Here is a 22,078-nt window from a genome sequence, read left to right on the forward strand (position 1 = left end):
TTCAGTTTTTCTTTCCCCAGATGTCAGGTGCTCCCTAAAAGGGTAGCCAGAATTTATATATATAAAAATACATGCAGCAATATAAACTTTACCTTCATCTACAAGCAAATACACCACATAGGTTGTATAAATCAGAGAAGGAAAGATAAATTCCAGCAAAAAAAGGGGGTTGGCGGGTGGGTAACCTGGACTGCAACAGTGAATACACTCGAACATCTACATTTATGGTAAGTGTACACAACTGTACTATGTTCTTCATGTTTCACTGTTGCAGTCATTACATTTGGATAGAGTCCCAAAGCTATGGTCGGGAGGCTGGAGCTAAACAGCATTAGGAGCGGCTATGAGGCCCTGCAGAACTGCAGTGGCAAAGCCTGCCCTGGATTTAGAGTAGAGTGGCAGATGATAGTGCTTTGTAAAGGTGTGCACTGAACTCCAAGTAGCTGCCTCTAAAATGTCCTTGGTTGGTACTCCCCTGAGAAAGGCTGCTGAAGTGGCTGCAGCTCTGGTGGAATGTGGCCTAATGCCCTTAGGCACTGGCTTGCCATGGTATAAGTAGCAGAAACAAATGCAGTGGCCTATCCACTTTGAAATAGTCTGCTTTGAGATGGCCTTTCCTTGTGATCCTGCAGCGTATGCCACTAGTAATTGCTCTGTCTTTCTGAAAACTTTGGTTTTGTCCAAGTAGAATCTAAGCTGTGTACATTCAAAGAATGCAGAATCACTTCCCCCTTGTTCTGTGGATTTGGATAAAATATTGGCAGATGAACGGTTTGGTTAAGAGCTACACTGGACACCACTTTAGGCATAAATGTTAGGTTTGTCCTCAGGGAGACCCTGTCTGGATAAAAAGTTCCACAGCCATGAGTGCCTGTAGCTCTGTAACGCGTCTTGCAGAAGTTATTGCTAGGAGCAGAGCTGTTTCCCAAGATAAAAACTTTATATCAGCAGTAGCAGCTGGCTCAAAAGGAGGCAAGGCGAGTTTTTTCCAAGACATAGTTGAGGTCCCTTGCAGGCAATGGTGATCTCCTTGGAGGCCTTAAATTTTTGGCTCCCCTGAGGTACTGTTTTAATAAGGGATGAGAAAAGATTGCTGGCTCTGCATTGTAATGAGTGGAAATAGCAGAGGCATGAATTTTAATTGATGAGAAAGATAGGCCTTTGTCCAGCATCTCAGTTAAGTATTGTAAAATCTGAGGAATATTTGGCACAGCTGTATCTGTTTCTTGTACCTGGTTCCAAGCACAGAATCTCTTCTATTTACCAGCATAAGATTTCCTAGTACTACGCCTACTGCCTTCCAAAATGACATCCATCGCAGCTTTGCTGAGAGGTGCATTTTGTATGACTACATTATCTGCCATGCTGCCATGTTTAAAGTCTTGAGCTGGCTGTGCAAGATCTGATTGTTTCGTTGGGACAGTAGATGTGGTACTTGAGGTAAGGTCCAAGCTGGGCATTGAGACAAGCTCCTTAATATTTGGTACCAGTGCTGGCAGGGCCAGTCTGGTGCAATCAGGATCATCTTTGGCTTCTCCTGTCTGACCTTTAGGAGTACCTTTGGGAGGAGAGGCAGAGGGGAAAAAGCATATACTGATAGGTTTTTCCAGCTGAGGGATAGGGCATCCACTTCCATGCTTGTCTGTAATGAATCCTTGTGCAGAATCTCTTTAGTTGGTAGTTGTGAGGGGAGGCAAATACATCTATGTCTGGGCATCCCCATTTCCTTGTCATCATGCTGAAGACTTGTGGATCCAGCTGCCACTCGTGGGGATCCATGACGTTTCTGCTTAATTCATCTGCCAGAGTATTTTTCCTTCCTGGCAGGAATTGTGACTGTAGATGTACTTGGTAAGTCAATGCTGTGTCCCACAAAGTCATGGCTAGTCTGCAAATGGGGTAAGAATGTGTGCCCCCCTGCTTGTTTATATACCATATGACCATGCTGCTGTCTGTGCTGCGGTGGTGGTGCTGCAGTAGCGTTGTCGCCTCATAGCAAGACATTGTCCTGTTCGATTCTTAGCTAGAGCGCCTTCTGTGTGGAGGCATACATGAATGGGGCGTGCCTTCATTGAAGATTGTGCATCAGGGCTGGTAACCCGGTACGTAAAGATCCACTACCAATCATTAGTGGACCGGAGTTTCGCTGTGGCGACCCCTAACCGGGAAAAGCCGAAAGACACAAACTGTGGTGCTGTCTGTCTTTATCAGTAGTTGTCCTGGATTAAGTAGGTCCTTGAAGGCTGTCAGGGCATTTTGAACAGCTAACATCTCTTTTTGATTGATATGTAGATGCATTTGGTTTGAGGTCCATGTTCCCTGAATGCATCTTCCTGCCATGTGGGCCCCCCAGGCATAATCTGATGCATCCGTTGTTAGTGTCTGCCTGGCTGGGGGTAATGTGAATGGCTGTCCCTTGTTTTGGTGACAAGCCTTTGCCCACCATCGAAACTCCTGTTGCAGGCAGGGAATGAGAGTAATTATAGTTTCCAGGCTGTGGCAATGTTGAGTCCAAACACTTTTTGGGTACCACTGAAGTTTCCTCATATGCAGTCTTGCATATGGAATTAGTAGGATGCAGGATGCCATTTAGCCCAAAGCCTGCAGAATTTTTCTTGCAGATAACTGGGCATGTGTTGTAACATTTTGAAATAGGTAGTCAGTTGCCTTTGTTTGTCTGATGTGAGATAAGCCATCTGGGCAGTTGTATTTAAGTTTGCACCCAGGAATATTATCTCTTGGGAGGGTGCTAGTTTTGATTTCTTTTCATTGACCGTGCACTCTAGGCATGTTAGAAGTTTTTTCACAAATGCCAGATGCTGTAGAAGGCTGTCCTTGTTCTTTGCTTGAATTAGACAGTTGTCCAAGTAAGGATATACTTGTATTCCTCTTTGTCTGCAGAATGCAATTACTGGTGCCAGGCACTTTGTAAAGACCCTGGGCGCCGTAGATAAGCCAAAGGGCAGTGCAGAAAATTGGTAATGCATTGAGCCAGCCTTGAATCTGAGGTATCTTCTGCATGTTTGTCTTACTGGGACATGCAGGTATGCCTCTTTTAGGTCTAAAGTTACAAGCCAAGCGTTCTTGCCCAGCATGGGCAGAAGCTGTTGCAAAGTCAACATTTTGAATTTTCATATATCCAGGAATGTGTTCAGAATCGATAGGTCCAGTATTGGCCTCCAGGCCTTGTCCTTTCTGGGTACCAAGAACAGTCTTGAGCAAAATCCTTGTCCCAGTTCTTGCTCTGGCACTTGTTGAATGGCCCTCATGTCCATGAGGGATGAGACTTGTTTTTGTGCCTCTGCCCATTGATTTTTTTGGCAGATCTGGCCAGCCGTTTGCCTTTGGCAGGGCATGAAAATGGAACTTGTAGCCTTGTGACACGATATTTAGAACCCACTTGTCCTGGGTTATAATGTGCCAATTTTGAGAAAACAGTGCTAATTTTCCCCCTAAGGGTGCTGCCAGGAAATAAGTGCTTGGTGTCTGCAGGGGGAAGTCATTGGGACTGTTTCCTGTAAGGTTGTGATTGGTCTTCTCCACTTTTTGAGGTAGAAGCACCCCATTGCTTTGACCTGTATGAACCTTGCGCCTGGGATCTGCCTCTAGGGCATCTGGGTCTGACCCTTTGAGGTCTGTCTGACACAGGAAAGGACCAATTCTTTGTTGGCCAGTGTCTACTAAACCTAGGTGGCTGTACTTGTAAGAAATCTTTGACCATTTGCATATATTTGGCCTTGTCCTCCATTTTCTTTAACACCTCTTCTGCCTTAACATCAAAGTATCATGCTGTAAAGGTGCATCTAATAATTTAACTTTAACATGATCAGGCAGATTTTGTTCCTTTACCCAAGCATGCCTTCTAATTACAGAACCTGTAACTGCGGCCCTGCAGGAGGCCTCTAAAGAATCAAAACCACATTGCAAAGTATGCTTTCCAACTTGTTCAGCTGCATGCAATATATCCTGCATTTCCTTGTTTTCTGCACATTCAGAGTTTAACAACATTTTCTGTTTAAGCAATGCCATGACATGTTGCTGATATTTGATCATATGAAACTGACAGTTTAAGGTCCTTATAGCCAAGGTAGCAGATGTGTAAACCTTTTTTCCCCATCTATCCAGTGCCCTGGAATCCCTATCAGAAGGGGTAGGGTTTTTTGCAGCGAAAGCCTAGACTCCCTTGGGACCCCGAGAAATAGTTTCTGGGTCTGTAGCAGGGTTTTTAAAAAGGAATTTATGTGAGTCAGGGGCCCTGTAATATCTGTCAGGCTTAACAGGATCTGGAGGTAAGGAGTCAGGGGTAAGGCTAGACTCCGAAAACACATCATCTACAATGTCTAACACAGGAGGGATGGCTAGTGGCTTGTGATGGGGTAGCAACAGGAAAATCCCTGAGCCTCTTTTTAGGTTCTGAAAATTCTTGGCTCTCCCAGTGGAAATGCTCCCTCATGGTATGTAAGGTTTCCCCAAATGAGTAGTCCTCAGGAGGAGAAGCTGAAGGTATGGATTCTTCAGCATCAGAATCCTCATAGGGGGAAAAGAATATTCCTGATCAGAAGAGGAATCAGAAGAAATGGAAACCTGATCTGAAGATTCATAGTCAATCTCTTGCCTAGGCCTCTTATCAGGAGGGGGATGGGAACCCCTGATCAAGGTAATCAAGTCTTCGGCCATTTTGAGCATCTGTTTTTTGGGCATGGAGGCCTGTCCATGTGGCTCTTGAGTTTGCTTCTTTGCCTTTGAAGGAGCTTTAGTTTTTGCCTTTGAAGTCGGTTTAATGTATAGATGTTTGGTTCTGAATACACCTTCAGAAGCTGGTGCCTGCTCAGCGGCTCCGGACCCATCTGAAGGATTAGCGTCTAAGGCTCCAGTACCTTGAGTTTCCAGCGGCATGGCTGACTCCACGTGGGAGTCGGTAGCGGCCTGTGACTCTAAAGTAGCGGTCGTCAGGGGCTGCGAAAGTGCCTCACTGAGAACCTGCGAACCGGCGACTGGCTTAGGAGAAGCTTCGTCATCGGTTTTGGGCCTCGGCTGTCTTTCTTTTTCTTTGAGTTTTTTGTGAACTCCGGTAGTCGGATGGCTTTCCGACGACATTTCTGGATAATTAAAACTGCAACCAAAGCAGTTTAAAGCAAAATTATACCGACACTCAATAGTGCGTTGGTTAAATCTAGCACAAAACCGACAACCCAGAAAGTTATGATCAGGGCCTAGGCAAGGAATACACTAAGAATGAAAGTCCTTATGAGGTATTTGCTTCCCACAAGAAATACAATTATTAACTTTTTCTGACATTGGTTCTGGAGCAAGAAAAAAGTTTCCCCAATGGGGTACTTAGCTTTATAGAAGACTTCGGATCTGAAATTCGAACTCGAAAATCTCAGGGGTCGGCCGACCGGCACTTGCGAACTGCTTCTGCTTCGGGCACCGCGCGGCAAGAAATACTGAAGAAAATGTCGTTGGCTGCTTCTTTTGTACCCCTGATGACCTGACGTCAGGGAAGGGGCGACAGCAGCCGACGCAGGACCCAAGACTTTGGAATTCAGGCTGACTGAGGGCAACCTGCCAGAAGGATTACCCAAATGTAATGACTGAAACAGTGAAACACGAAGAACATCTAATATGTAGCATAGTTCTCGTTTGCCTGGATAGAAGTCTTTTAGCAGGTGAGCTAAGAATAACGTCACAGGATATGTTTCTCAGATTAAGCAAATTCAAAAAGACATTGGTATTGTCACGCTTTGACTTTTCAAGTAAATGCTTTGCACTTTTACTATGCACTGCACGTTCAGCTAGACCATTTGATTGTACATGTTGCTAGCAGTCCTGAATATCCACAAAGTCCCATTTTCTTGAAAATGTTTGAAACAGAAGGGCCCCGCTGAGACAGATGCCTGGTGTCAGAGCCATGGCCTCAAGCTCAGTGCCAAAAAGTGCAGTGTCATCCCCTTTGGTAAAAACTCTGTACCCATGAACTACCACATAGGCAGCAATCTACTTAACACCGAATGTGTGATAAGAGACCTTGGGACCCAGGTGGACAGTAGTCTCTCCTTTGATAGTCACATCACCACAGTAGTCAGTAAGTCCTTCTACATGGCACACCTCATCATAAAAGGGTGCTCTTCCAGGAAAAAAAAGAGGTCATTGTTCCCCTCTACTCGACACTCATTAGACCCATTATAGAGTACAACGCCCCTTTTGGAATGTACGTCACAAGACATCTGCAGCAGGTGGAAAGGCCACAGATGTACCTCACAAAGAGGATTACTGGCCTCAAACAAATGCCCTACACTGACCGCCTCAAAAAACTCCAGCTTTACCCGTCGTACATCACGTACTCAGATGCGATCTCTGTCTAACATACAAAGCTATGTCAAACCCAGAGCTGTTGGACATGCTACACCTAAAGAAATCCCAATCCCTCCGAGCTACACGCTCTAGGGACCTAAACCTTGTCACCACAATAAATAGGACATGCTGGAGGGATAGATTCCTGTCAGAGACTTCCCATACTCTGGAAAGTACAGTTTTGTACCTACCATAAATGTAGATGTCCGAACTGGATAGCATCTGCAGTCATAACAAATGGGTTGTCCTGTCGTCAGGCAGCCCTTTGGTCGGCCGGATTCCAAAGTCTGGGTCCGGCTTCGGCTGATGTCGCACTTCACCAGACGTCATCTCTGCTGGTCTTCGGGTATAAAGGCATCAGCCGACGCCATTTTCCTCAGTGTTTCTTGCCCCAGATGCCAATTGCCCTCTTGGAAAGCTAAATTTTGGATAAAAGCCAATGTTTCCAAAATAGTAGAAGGCAAACAGAAAAAATAAACATGTATGTACATATATACAAACAAATACACCATAAGAGACCCCCCCCCCAGCTAGCTATTAGGAGGGTAAATACCCTAGGAGTACCGCAGAGGGGAAGGAGGGAGGGTAATCCTGACTGCAGATGCTATCCAGTTCGGACATCTACATTTATGGTAGGTACAAAACTGTACTATGTCCTTCATGGATGCATCTGCAGTCATAACAAATGGGTAGAATACCATAGCCAAACTAGGGAGGAGGAATAATGATTATGGTGTAGTCAGGATCCCTTGCAGTACAGCAGTGGCAAACCCTGCTCGGGATCTAGAATATAGAGGTAAATTATAATGCTTGGCAAATGTATGCACGGAGGTCCAAGTAGCCGCCTCAATAATGTCCTTGGTTGCCACTCCTCTTAAGAAAGCTGTGGTAGTGGCTGTAGCCCTTGTAGAATGAGGTCTTATGTTCTGTGGAATTGGTTTTCCATGGTAGGAGTAATAGAATCTTATGCAATTTCCTATCCATTTGGAGATTGTCTGTTTGGAAATTGCTTTTCCTTCCCTTCCTGTTGCATAGGCTACAAAGAGCTGGTCAGTTTTTCTGTTACCTTTGGTTCTGTCCAGGTAGTAGCATAACTGTCTGTGTACATCCAAGGTATGCATTATTCTTTCACCTGTGTTTTGTGGATTGGGAAAGAAGGTAGGTAGGTGGATTGCCTGGTTTAAAGACACTCTGGATACCACCTTAGGCATAAATGTAGGATTAGTTCTCATGGACACCCTATCTTGGTGGAAGATTAGGAAGGGTTGCACTGCCATTAAGGCCTGTAGTTCGAAACCCTCCTTGCTGAAGTAATAGCCAGTAGGAAAGCAGTTTTCCATGACAGGTGTTGTAGATCTGCTGTTGCTGCTGGTTCAAACGGAGGGAGTGTCAACTTTTCTAGTACAAAGTTCAAGTCCCATGCTGGTAATGGTGGTTTCCTAGGAGGTTTTACATTCTTGATCCCTCTGAGAAACTGCCTGAGTAGAGGATGTGAAAAGACAGGAGGATCAAAGCTGTATTCTGCTGAAATAGCTGATGCATGTATCTTGATGGAGGAATAGGACAGGCCTGTATGTAGAAGCTCTGCCAAGTACTCCAGGATGTTAGCAATATCTATGTTCGACACATCTTTTCCTCTTTCAGTACTCCAAATGACGAACCTTTTCCATTTTCCTGCATAGTTCCTTCTTGTAGAAGGTCAGCGGGCTTCAAGGATAATGTCTTTAACCCTTTGTGAAAGGTCTGGGTTAGTTACTGCTATGTGATGTTCCAGGCAGTCAGTTGCAAGGTTTTTAGGTTTGGATGTATGATGTTGTAGTTGTTCTGAGTTAACATCAGAGGCATCAGGGGTATTGACCACATTTTCTCCCGAGACATGCTCCTCAGCAATGGGTACCAGTGTTGTCTTGGCCAGTTTGGAGCTATCAGAATTATCCTTGGACGTTCCTCTTTGATTTTCAGTAGTACCTTGTGCATCAAGGGAAGAGGTGGGAATGCATATGCTGTCAGGCCTTTCCAGCTGAAGGATAGAGAGTCCACCTTCCATGCAAGTGGGTGGAATGTCCTTGTGCAGAATTTTTGAGCTGGTGATTTTGTGGGGAAGCTTAATAGATCTATTTGTGGCATTCCCCATTTCTTTGTGATGGCCTTGAAGATGTCCGGGTGTAGCATCCATTCGTGAGCATCCGAGGTGGTTCTGCTTAAAATGTCTGCTAGGGTGTTCTCTTTTCCCCGTACAAATATTGCCTGTAACTGGATGTTGTAGCTGAGAGCCAGATTCCAAAGGTCCAAAGTCATTCTGCATAGGGGGTAAGAATGAGTGCCTCCCTGTTTGTTGATGTACCACATGACTGTGGTGTTGTCTGTCCTTATCATCAAATGGCCTTCTTTGAGGAATGGTCTGAATTTTAGGATTGCCAGTTTTACTGCCAGCATTTCTTTTTGGTTTATGTGCAGGTGCAGCTGGTCCTGAGTCCACAGTCCTTGTACGCATTTGTCCAGCATGTGTGCCCCCCATCCTAGGTCCGAGGCATCCGTTGTGATGGTTTGGTTTGCTCGAAAGTTGTGGAAGGGTAAGCCTGGGTTTGACTGGCATGCCCGAGCCCACCATAGGAGCTCCTGTTTTAAGCATGGGATTAGTGGTATTTCTGTTTCTAAGCTGTGCCTGTGTTGAGACCATAAATTCTTTAGGTACCACTGTAACTTTCTCATATGTAGTCTGGCATGTGGGACCAAGATTATGCATGATGCCATGAAGCCCAAGGCCTGCAGAACTTTTCTTGCTGTTAGTTTGTTCTGCTTTGTTAATGCCAAGAAGTAAAGAGGAAGTTCTTTTGTTTTTCTGCAGTGAGGAATGCCATCTGTTTTACTGTGTCCAATTCCGCCAAGAAAGTTCTTGTCTGGGATGGTATCAGTCTTGACTTTTGAAAATTGACTGTGTATCCCAGGGCTTGTAGCAAGTAAATGACCCTTTGTAAATCTGTTGTCAGCTTGCTTTTGTTGTCCGCTTGTAACAGGCAGTCGTCCAGGTATGGATAAATTTGGATTCCTGTACTCTGCAGTGAGCGATTACTGATGCCAGGCATTTTGTGAATACTCTGCGCAGTGGATAAGCCAAAGGGCAATGCTGAGAATTGATAATGCTCTGATCCTGCAAGAAATCTGAGGTATCTTCTGCAATTTGGTCGAATGGGGACATGCAGGTATGCCTCCTTGAGATCTAGAGTTACCAGCCAACACTCCTTGCCCAGCATGGGAAGAAGTTGCTGTAGGGTCAGCATTTTGAATTTTGGGACAATGATGTATGTGTTTAAGATGGACAGGTTGAGAATAGGTCTCCAGTTTTTTTTCTTTTCTTGGTACTAGGAAGAGTCTGGAGTAGAATCCTTTGCCCTGTTCTGTTATTGGTACCCTTTCCACAGCTCTCATCTTTATTAATTCTGCTGTCTGGTGCAGGGCTTCTATTTTTGATTTGGGGCAGGTTTGGCATTCCTCTTTTACTGGTAAAGTGTGGAAGTGGAACCGGTAGCCTTGGTCTATGGTTTGCAAAATCCACTTGTCTTTTGTAATATAGTGCCAATTTTTCGAGAATAAGGCTAACTTTCCGCCTAATGGTGCTGCTAATTGCTCCCTGGTAGGCGGAGTCAGAGCCAAGTCACTGTGATTGTCCTGTTGCAGTGGCAGTGGTTGCGTCTGTGCCTCGGTTATTGCCTTGCCACTGTCGTCCTCTGTAGGCACCTCCTCTGGATTGATTTCTGCCCCTAGAGCGTCTGTTCCTGCCCCTTTGGGATCTTGTGGAGTCAGGAAAGGACTAATTCTTGGCAGGCCAGTTCCTGCTAAACCTTGGGGGCTGAACCTGTAGGAAATCTTTAACTGTTTGTACAGATTTTGCCTTCTCTTCCATTTTCTTCATTATCTGCTGGGCAGGTTCCCCAAATAGACTGGCCTTATCCATAGGAGCATCCAATAGCTTAGCTTTAACATGATCCGGCAAGACCTGTTCTTTCAACCATGCATGCCTTCTTATCACTGTGCCAGTCATGGCTGATCTAAATGAAGCCTCCAGTGCATCATAGCCACATTTTAAAGAATGGTTACTAACCTGTTGGATGTTATTCACCATTTCTAATACATATTTCTTATCTAAAGATTCATCAGAGGACAGCTTTTTAATTAACTGATCAAGCATAAACTCTTGGTATTGGATCATGTGAAACTGACAGTTTAAAGCTCTAGCAGAGAGAGTAGCAGAGGTGTAGACTTTTTCCCCCATCTCTAAGGACCTGGATTCCCTTTCAGAAGGAATAGGGTTTTTTGCTGTGGTCGAGGCTACTGCCTTAGGCCCCTGGGATATAGTTTCGGGGTCAGCAAGTGGGGCCTTGTATAGGTGGTGATGAGTGTCTGGTACCCTGTAAAATCTATCTGGTTTGGCAGGGGCTGGAGGTAAAGAATCAGGAGCAGTGCAGACATCATTAAATGCATCGTCCACAACAGAAAGGACAGGAGGTATAGCTAGGGGCCTATGTTGTGGTAAGTGCAGAAAGGTCCTAAGCCTTTTTCTTGAATCTGAGAAATCTTGTCCCTGCCATTGGAATTGTTCTCTCATGGCATGTAAGGTTTCCCCAAAAGAGAATTCCTCTGGTGGAGAGGCAGCTGGAATGGATTCTTCAGCATCTGAATCTTCATAATTGGAAAAAGGAGCCTCTGGCTGGTCTGTAATGTCTGAGTGTTCCGCAGAATCATCAGAGGACACAGGCTCGGGGGGCTCTGCTCTAGGTCTCTTTTCTGGGGGCTGAGAGGCCCTGTCTGGGTGAGATTGGGATCCCCTAATTAAGGATATTAAATCTTCTGTCAGAGTAAGCATTTGAGAACTAGAAGTGGGCCTGAGTGAGGGTGGTTTAACAGGCACTGTTTTAGCTGATTTGGCTGCTTTAGCCCTGGCAAAGGCCTTAATAGACATGGCTGCAGGAGGCCTAGCAGCACCACGTGCTGGGGTAGAGATATCCAAGGGGATGGTGTCTGATAGATCAGTGGGAACCACAGTTGTAGGCAAAATTTCTGAGGCTGATTCAGATAAGGAAGCAGGAGCCTCAGTAGTAGTCATGGATTCGGCTGAAGATTGACCAGTTTTCTCGGTTTCAGACGAAACCGAGACACTCGCGGCTTGCTTAACCGTGGTTTCGGCCGAAACCGCGGACCGCGAGTGTCGGTCTTTTTCTTTGCGTTTTTTAACAATTTGGGTAGTCGGAGGATCCGACGACATAATGTACGCAAAATCTGAGCCAAAAAACTGTTCAGCAAACTCCGACCGACACCTAAGCGTTCGTCGGTTGAAGGAAGCACAGGCCGAACAGGCTGCTACGTCGTGGTCTGGGCCTAAGCAAGGCAAACAGTAAGAGTGGAAATCCTTATGAGGTATTTGTTTCCCACAAGTTAAACAGTTATTGACTTTTTCTGACATCGGCTGAGGCAAGAAAGAGTCCCCAACGGGGTACTTAGCTTTTTAGAAGTCTTCGAAGTAGTATTCGGTAGTAGTAATCTCTGGATCTGACCGACCGGCACTTGCGAACAGCTTCTGCTTCGGGCGCCACGCGGCAAGAAAGACTGGGGAAAATGGCGTCGGCTGATGCCTTTATACCCGAAGACCAGCAGAGATGACGTCGGGTGAAGTGCGACATCAGCCGAAGCCGGACCCAGACTTTGGAATCCGGCCGACCGAAGGGCTGCCTGACGACAGGACAACCCATTTGTTATGACTGCAGATGCATCCATGAAGGACATCAGGCTACCCATCTATGTCAGACAAAGTTCTTCATTAGCACTCTTCAAGAAAAATGTTGATGAGTGGATGGGAAATAGGAAATACACCCATCACTTCTGTGTCTCTGCACGACAGTGGCACAGGAAAATAACCTTCTTGGGTGGCGTAAGCCAGAGAACCTTGTTGGCTAGGCTTACATAGGCCCTTGGGCTGATAGCCTAGTACCTATCTATGAACCTATGAACAACTGCCTAGTAAATTCTAGTGACTGAGCTTTTGCAAAACTAGATCAGTCATTGTGTGATCTCTCAATTCATCAAGCCTATTGGTAGAAAAATTACACATTGCCATCACGTCAAAGTCAAAATTTTCTGCATCAAGCTGTTCCATTGTATTTCTGGGTGATCTGGATAAGTTATCAGGCAGACAGAGTAGTTTGCATTTCGTGTAGACCATTTTGAAGTTGTACTTTTGGAATTTGAGCATCATTCTTTGCAATCTCGTTGGAGCTGAATGCATAGCCGTCTTCAGAATAGTAACTAGAGGTTGGTGGTCAGTTTCAAGCTAAACAGCTTGACCATAAATATAATTATGAAACTTGGAACATGCAAATACTATTGCCAAAAGTTCTTTCTCAATTTGTGCATACTGCATCTCAGTTTAGTTAGTTTAGTTTTTTGCATAGGCTACTCGTCTGCCCTCTTGAAGAATAACTGCGCCAAGACCAAATTTTGAAGCATCACAAGAAAGAGTAACTGGTTTGTTCATATCATATTACCTTAATGTAGGTGAGGTGGCAATTTTCTGCTTGAGGTCTTCAAATTCCTACTGGTATTGTTCTAACCGTGCAACAATTTTTGCGTGTAAGCTCTCTTAAAGGTGATGTCAAGTCACTGAAATCTAGTAGAAACGTGCCTAAATAGCTGACCATGCTTAAGAAATGTTGTAGAGCTTGAACACGGTCTGGTGCTGACATCTCAAGAACGGATGCTTGCTTGGTGGGGTCTGGTCTCAAGCCTGTACTTGTAAACAAATGACCAACATATGTAACTTCTGGTAGTCTGAATTTGCACTTCAGAGGATTGAGCTTAAAGTTTACTTCACGTGCTCTTTCAAGAACTTTCTTTAGGTTTCCGTCATGCTCTGCTTCACCATTGCCTCTAACCAATAAATCTACTATTATGGCACAAGGATAACCCCAAAGAAATTTGCTCCATTTCATGCTGGAAGACTTCACTTGCAGAATTTATTCCAAATGGCATCCTTAGGAATCTGTATCTGCCAAACAGAGTACCAAAAAAAAGTAGTTAGTAATGAGGATTTGCTATCAAGCATCACTTGCCAAAATGAACTTTTTGCATCCAAGACAAAAAAAAATAGTAGCATTCGGTATTACAGCTGCAACCTCTTCGACTGTGCGCATTTGATGGTGCAGTCTCTTCAATGCCTTGTTCAAATCTCGTGTCAATGCATATTATGATTTTTTCTGAGCCTTTTTTTTATGAGCTGCTACCACAGACAACACCCATTTAGTTGGTTCTGTGACTGGATAAATTACACCTTGCTGTACCATTTTATCCAAATGAGCCTTAACTTCATCCTGCATAGCTATCGGAACTGTTCTTACTGGTCTGATTACTGCAGTGACCTCTTGCTCTAACTTCATGGAATATACAACTGGAAGTTTGCCCAACTTGTCATCGAAAACATCAGCATACTCTTAGAACATGGCTTCAGAAAAATTGGAACTAGGAGATGCATTTATGTGATGAATGGTAAAAGAAAGTAGGTTAATTCTCAAACTGTCTTTGAGACCCAGTAATGACTGTACTAGTCTTAAGACTACATAGAATAGCAAGTTGTAACAGTTCTTGGCCAAATAACATGAAAGCATCACTGAGCCTTCAGTTTGAATTTCTTCACCTCCATAAGCAACAAATTTCGCACTACTGGGCACACTGAGCTGCTCATTAGTTCTCACTTTAGCAAACGTGTCTAATGACATAACATTACACTTTGAACCAATGTCTACTTTAAAGCTCTAAGAATTTACCACTGTTCCGGACTGTAGAAAACACTTTTGCTTTTTGCCAATAAATTCACTGCATCAACTCTCACAAATTACTGATACACATAGAAAAATGACTGCTGCGTCTCCACTGGATCAACATGCTTTTTCATGTGACCACACTGGGAACATCCTCCTTTAACTGAACGGGTCTTAGAACTTGCTGGAAAACTACATGGTTTCCCTGGTGAGCCAAGCAGGGGTTGCGGCTGCCATGTGCTTAGCAGGCCTACTTCTGTTTGCCACGTGTTGCATGCTATCCACACTTGCTCTGGAGCCTGCTGAATCCATGCTCTTGTTACTTGCAAGCATACTTGTGTGTTTTTCTGTCACTTCATGAATCTGACAAATCTTAATGGCTTTACTCAACGTTAAATCACTCTCATGAAGCAAAATCTTTCTCACAGCAGCACTATTAATACCACACACACGCCTGTCCTTTATTAACTCGGCTTTTAAGTCACCAAACTGGCACATTTTGACCTCGTTTCTCAGATCAGTTATATAAGCTGCAAAAAAGTTTCCCATGGTGTCGGATTTCTCATGTAAAACAAATGCCTCTCTAGTGTAATATTTGTCTGGGGGTTACACATTTTTCTGAACTTGCACTTCAAACACTCAGGGTCTTCCCTTGATTCAGCCTGTACAAAAATATGACGATTTTCAGCTTCTCCTTCATATACTGTCAGTGCATACACAAATGAACGCTCTCTTTCTATGGCCTCTGATCCAGCTAAATTTAGCAAAATGAATGCCTTGGTTCATGCATCTTTGTCTGAATAAGCTCTTGTATAAAAATATCGTACTCTTGCTCAATTCTCTGCAATATTCTGATCAAATACAAGTGGTAAGGGCTTTTGAAACCCATCTGCCATATTAACACATACTAGTGAAGGGTTTTGCAAAAAAGCACGGACACTAACTGAACTTTGTGAAATAAATCTCTCAGGCACTGTAATACTCTTGAAATTAGGGTTCCTATCACATAGCCAAGTTTTACAAGATCGAATCACATACGGTCGAGACCATATGTTCAAATTTGTAAAAGTTCGAGCGTGTGAATGGAAATCTACATAAGCGGAGGTTTCCATTCACTTCAATGTGGTGCGATCTCAGAGTTGGTATATTTAAGTAGCGGGGGGGGTGCAGGGGGGCTTGCCCTCCTGCATACAACAATTTTTCTATTTGTCCGTTGTATTTTTATTTTTTTTATAGCTAGTCAAAGTTCCATAACTTCGGACATATGTGTTCGAACATATGTCAGTCGAAGTTACGGAACTTCAACTATGTAATATAGACCCTTGAAATTACTGTACTGCAAAAAATCACCCCTTATCACTGTAAGAAACCTATCAAATAACTGTACGATGCAAATGAACTGAGCAAGAGAAGTTCAGAGCCAATAACATCTCGAAGTAATGGCACTCTATGAATAAACTGTACAAAGCACACTGAAATTTCCCCAAAATGGTGCTACCTTCTAGCTAATTCCCTACAGTGCAAGAAACTTTGTACTGGCGGCACTTTGTGAATAGACACACCCAGCACAAGAAACTTTTCAAAATGGCTATACTTTGACTTTGCACACAAACAAACTCTACGGAATATATGCACAGTAATAAGCACACACTGTAAGCACTTTTACATACTTTGAGATACTTCGAATTACTTCAGTTATGCCCTTGATACAATATGAAGCCGTAGTTCTGCCAAAACACAAGACTGCTAAAAAACATGCAGTCACCTTGCTTTATTTACACTTGCCCTTATTATATTTGTTTTGCTCGTTTAATCTCTTTGCATGCCCATTGTACTTTTCTTGTGCTCGTTTTACTCTAAACCTGCCCATTTTGCCTTTAAAAATGCTCATTTTACTTTTCTGATAATTGTTTTGTCACACACCTTTACTTTAAACAGTTCCCTTAGTTAATAAACCATTTGTGCCTCCTGCTTGTTTAGCAATGTGTTTTGGGCCCTTGTAATGCACAGTTTTGTCCTTTTTATGTGTGTATCCTCATTACCTTTGCTTCTTTTCTGGCTCGTTTCTCTTAATTTATCTTCACTGTCATCTCTGCACCTCATGGCTCTGAATCTTATTCTCTGTGATCCCGGTTCTGACACAATGTTTCTCTCCTACTTTGGAGACAATAGAAGAGTGTTTGTGGGTTCTGTTCAAGCAGCTTTATTATATACAAACATAACATGATAAAAGTTTACTGATTTTACTTAAGTAACTGACATACAAACTAACTACTGCAATCATACATGCTCACTCTCTGGCTGCACTCTCAGAATGGCCCTGGGAATAGCACGTGCCTGGTATTTATATGTGCACGTTCAGTCCTTGTTATGCTTCTTAAAGATACAGTGCATACACACTCACTTACAAATCTTAACACCCAGGTCCTTGAAGGTAATACAACCTGGCAAGTTGTTTTTGAAAGCATCCAGGTAACACTGACGGGCCATCCCCAAATGTACTGGTTTACACTGTTATGGCATATGTAGTTACCGTCTGTCCACTTATATAAACCACATAATTTTGCAAACCACGGTGTTCCTTGACTGAACGCACAAAATCAGCAACTTTAACATCACCTGCAAATGTTTCCATCCACAGTGAATTAGATGAGAGGATATCTGTCATAAAAAACAGTAAGCAGTCAAAAAACAGAGGTCAGTGGGATTCTCCTGGATGTAAACACAATTCAAAAAACATTCAACAAAACTGAAACATGCCTGCCTGTTACCCAGCCATGATAACAACACCTATTTAATTTTAACGGCATTACTCCCCCGAAAGCATCATTGTTTTGTTACAAGACCACTGATGAATGGGTTCAAAAGCTTTAGCCAAATCAAAAAACACTATATCCACCAGTAATTTCTGGTCCAAGGCCTCCACAACTGAGGTACAGAAATGTATTAAAGTTGTAGAGCTGGATCTTTCCTTTGTGAAGTCATACCAATGTTTAATACAAGTTTTTGTTGAAACTCTTAGAAGTACCCTCTCAAAACATTTGCTGACTATACTTGGTAAGCATGTATGTCACTCTTAAATATCAGTGTAGTTTCAGTTTTATTTCTACATCTGTGGGACATACCAATATTGTAATTAGTTGTTTCCTGAAATAGATATCATAGACAGGACTTCAAAATACACATCACTTTAAACACAAAATCCAATAATCTTCTCAGGACCCACAGCGCAATTAGGTCTAATTTTATCTCCTTTATCCACTCATTCAGAATGAGACTGGTATTTCCTGAGCAGTCTGGTTAAAGGCTGGTACATGGCATACACTGTTTTTATAGCACTGATAGCACTTAGCAAATATCGTAGCTTTAAAATTGTCATTGGCATCCACTAATACAATACTGTTGCAGCTGCCCTTTTGAAAACTCCAACTATGTCTACAGAAAGGCTTTTTTGTCCTTTGGAAAAACTGCTAATGTTTTATTTCATATTTTATCTTTGCTTTCCTCAATTCCAGTCTTTTAATCTGTAGGTCTGTAATGACCCGTGTACCTCTTAATATTTACCCTTATTCTTGGATGATGGTCGCTCCTTAGAATGGGTCCAAAAGTACTTCATTTTTGTAACTAACTAACTGCTTTAACTTCCTGCCCCAGCATTGAAAATAAACGAAAGTTACAAACGTGTCATAACAATAGATCTGTGTTGCCTGTTTCAGTCTGGTTCAACATGTGGGTCATCAGATCTGACTTGGATCCACTCCCAGACAATTTCTAAGACAACCTCTGCCTCCTCTACCCATAACCCCCACTTCATAGGTAGGTACTAGGCTACTGGCCCTAGGGCCTATATAAGCCTAGGCAAACGGTACCCTGGCTTTTGCCACCCAAGAAAATTATTTTCCTGTGCTCCTGTCAAGCACAGCCACAGAAATGATCCCCGGGGTGAATTTCCTATCTCTCATCCAATCATCAAGATTTTTCTTGAAAAGTGCTAATGAGGAGCTTTGTTTGATATAGATACGTAGTTTGTTCTAGAGTATGGGAAGTTTCTGGGACAGGAATCTATCCCTCCAGCATGTTCTGTTTATTGTGGTGACAAGGTTTAGGTCCCAAGAGCGTGTAGCTCGGAGGGAGTGAGATTTCTTTAATTGGAGCATGTCCAACAGCTCTGCGTTTGACATAGCTTTATATGTTAATAACCAAAATTAATGAGTGGCAATGCGAATTAAAAACTTGTAACCACAAGAAAACGCACTGCAGGAGTAAAGCCAAACGCCGGACCTCCAACCATGAATAAAATCAAAGATATATTTATTAAAGATATATTTATTAAATAACTGACAACTGCCTCTGAGTACGCGATATGCGACGGAGTAAAGCTGGAGTTTTTTTGAGACGGTCTGCGTAGGGCATCTTTTCGAGGCCAGTAATCCTCTTTGTGAGGTATTTCTGCAGCCTTTCCAGTTGTTGTAGATGTCTTGTGAGGTACATACCAAAAGGGGCACTGTACTCTATAATGGGTCTAATGAGTGATGAGTAGGGGGGAACAATTACCTCTTTTTTCCTGGCTGAGAAACCTTTTGTGATGAGGTGTGCCACGTAGAAGGATTTCGTGACTACTGTGGCGATGTGATTATCAAAGGAGAGACTACTGTCCAACCTGTGTCTGAAGGTCTCTTATCACACTTTTGGTGTTAAGTAGACTACTGCCTATGTGGTAGTTCATGGGTACAGAGTTTTTACCAAAAGGGATGACAGTGCACTTTTTGGCATTGAGCTTGAGGCCATGGCTTTGACACCAGGCATCTGTCTCAGTGAGGCCCTTTTGTAGGATGTCCACATCGTTAGGAGTTTTGATTATGGCTCCTAGTTTGCAGTCATCTGCTAACTTTGTTAGCCAAAGACTTTCTGTGTTAGCCAAAGACCTTCTGTGAAGTAGATCCCAAATAGGAGAGGACCCATGACTGAACCCTGTGGTACTCCACTTGTCACTGGTCTGAAGTTGGATTTAGCTTCTGCTACTTTCACAGTGTGGGTTCTGTCAGTGAGCCAGCTGGCAACCCATCTTGTGACATAGGGATTTACACCTAGTTTAGTGAGTTTATCTATAATTTCAGAGTGGGGGGATGGTGTTGAAAGCCTTGGCGCGATCTACATAGGCTGTGTGAACCACCTTACCCTCATCTACGGTTTGGTGACCGCTTCAAAGAAGTCTATCAGATTTAGGAGACATGATCTGCCTTTTACAAACCCGAACTGGGTAGGGTCCCAAGTCTGGAGATAACCAATATCATTGTTTATAAGTTCCATGATGATACATTCCATATCCTTGCAGACCAGGCTCATCAGACTAATGGGACAGTAGTTCCCGGGGTCCATGGTGGCTCCCCCTTTGTGGAGTGGGATAACCATTGCTGTGTGCCATTCAGTGGGCACAAAGCCTGAGGTGAAGCTATGATTCAACATGGTACTTAGGTGGGGTGCCAGTTCGTTCTGTAGTTCATGTAGAATGCAGCCTGGGATGTTGTCAGGTCCCATGGATGCTGTGTTCTTGGCTTTGGAGAGTGTTTTTTTTTTTTTTTTTTTACCTGTGCAGCAGTGATTACAGGAACTTTGCATTCTTCCGGTACAGAGATGGGCCCTTTAGGGGGAACAGAGATGGGCCCTTTAGGGGGAGTTACTTCAAATCTAGTTTGTCCCTTTTCTCTACTTAAACTTTCAGACCTGGTCCTGAGGGAGAGAAAAGCCAAAAGGCCAAGTCCCCAAAGAAAGAGAGAAAGTGGTCTCCCCAGTCAGTCATGTCTGAAATAACAGAACAGCCAAGAAGGCAGGGGCAGGTGGGAGGGGGAGGTTGAACCAGATTGAAACAGACAATACTGTTCTATTGTTATGGTGAGTACATAACTTTTGTATCCAATGTCTTTTCCATCTGGGTTAAACCTGTGGGACAGTATCCTCAACCACACAAAACCTTAGAGGTCTAGACCTGGGCTAGCTACCCAAGTTGTAGTGGGACATGAAGGTGTGATGACCCACCCAAGTTGCAGCTGCACAAATGTTATCCAAAGAAGCTATGGAGAGAGAAAGACTGTAGAAATAGCCATAGCTCTGGTAGAATGCCCTTTGGGTTTGTGACACAAAGATTTTAACTTCCAACCATACCCAAAGGAAATACGATCAACAACCCATTTCAACAAAGTAACCTTGGTTACAGGAACACCCAATCAAGACTTAAGAGAATGAGAAAAATAATGGATTGGATTTTCTAAAAGACCTTGTCCTATCCAAATAAAACCTCAATTGCGTATGAACACCAATACAATGCAGAAGATATTCACCCCATTAGAAAACTGAAAAAAAGACTGGCAGATGAATGGACCAATTCAAATTATTTTCGGATGCCACTTTGGGCAGAAAAGTAGGGTTCAGTCTGAGGGACACTGTCTTCATGGAAGACAGAATATGGAGGGATAGCAAAGAGGGCCTGCAGCTCTGACTTGCGTTTGGAGGAGGTAATGGCCACCGAGAACAGAGTATTCTACTACAACTTACAGATCAACAGTAGCAGAGGACTCAAAAGTAAGTGTAGCCAGCACCTGGAGCATAAAAATTAAGTCCCAAGGCGGGACAGGGTCTTGCACAGGAGGATGAAGTAAAAATTTTAATTTAAGAAAGGTGTGTGACATATTTAAGGCAACTAATGGCACATGATCCCCTACCAATATAAAAACTGGATATAGCTGCCAATTGCACTTTAATAGTAGAGTAACTGGATCTAAAATTAAACAAATCCACATGAAAGTACGGGATAGCCTCCAAAGGTATGGCAAAGGTGTCCAAGCTCTGAGAGACAGCCCACAAGGTAAAAAGCTTCCAGTTACTTGCATACATCTTACAAGTACATGACTTATAGGAAGACGATAAGATGTGAACGACTATCTGAAAGCTTGGGATTCCTGGCCATCAAAGGAACTGAATAAACTAAGTGGTTAACCTGAGCGTTCAAAGAGTCCAAGATTGCCAGATGAGAAATCCAGGACCCAAGAGGGGTTACATCAGGGTAAGCCAAATGAAGAGGAACCATACCTGGCAAGACCAAAGGGGAGCAATGAAGATTACAGTCACTCTGTAACAGGCTGCTTTCCGACAAAACTATTACCAATGTGGTTGGAAAATATGCAAACAGAAGACCCAAGGGCCAAATATACAGTAGAGTGTCCCTGAGTGACTGTTCCTGAGGAGGAACTAAGGCATAGTAGCTGTTGCACTTTGTGCTGCAACCTTTTTGTTTCTCCAGCCGACACAGAGTGCCCCAGCACTAGGAAAATCTAAGCAGTAACCCTCTGATTCAAGGAACACTTGTAAGGAAGGAGAATGTTCTTGCTCAAACTGTCTGCTAAGATGTTGGATTTCCCTGGGATGTGTATTGTAATAAGAAACAGTCGAGTGAAAAATTACCTGACCCTCATGGCCTCCCAAAAAAGAAGTACGACCGGGCCCCCCCCCATTTGTTCAGATACCAGACTACCAACATACTGTTGGTCTGGACAATCGCGTCCTTGGGGAGAATGTTCAGAAATGCCTACAACTCAAGGAGGACTGCTCTCACCTCCAAAAAGCTGATGTGTTGGTTGGCCACTGCCACAGACTAGGATCCCTGGATAGTGCAACCTTGAAATGCCTCTCCCTCCATCCCAGAAGAGAGGACTACATTGTGATCATTGCCTGAGGAGGGTAAAGAACAAAAACTACAATCACAAACAGATTTGATCCTGATAAACCTGGTCCAGGGAGACCACAAAATCCATTGCGTGTGTTCTATAAGATCAATGGACCACCAAGGTTCACTGTAAAGCCTTCATTTGATAACTGGCCAAGAGAACCAAACAAATGAGAGCTATCATGTGACCCACGAG

The 22,078-nt window shown here is 43.5% G+C and overlaps 1 protein-coding gene across 1 annotated transcript in view; it reads right to left on the reverse strand.

The window, feature by feature from the left end:
* Nucleotides 1-22,078, reverse strand: part of LOC122788980 (SEC23 interacting protein) — a 1,679,302-nt gene that overhangs the window by 1,545,148 nt on the left and 112,076 nt on the right. The window lies entirely within an intron of this gene.

This window comes from Protopterus annectens, chromosome 14.part0, assembly GCF_019279795.1.
Source record: "Protopterus annectens isolate FY-2018-M chromosome 14.part0, PAN1.0, whole genome shotgun sequence".
NCBI lineage: Eukaryota > Metazoa > Chordata > Ceratodontiformes > Protopteridae > Protopterus > Protopterus annectens.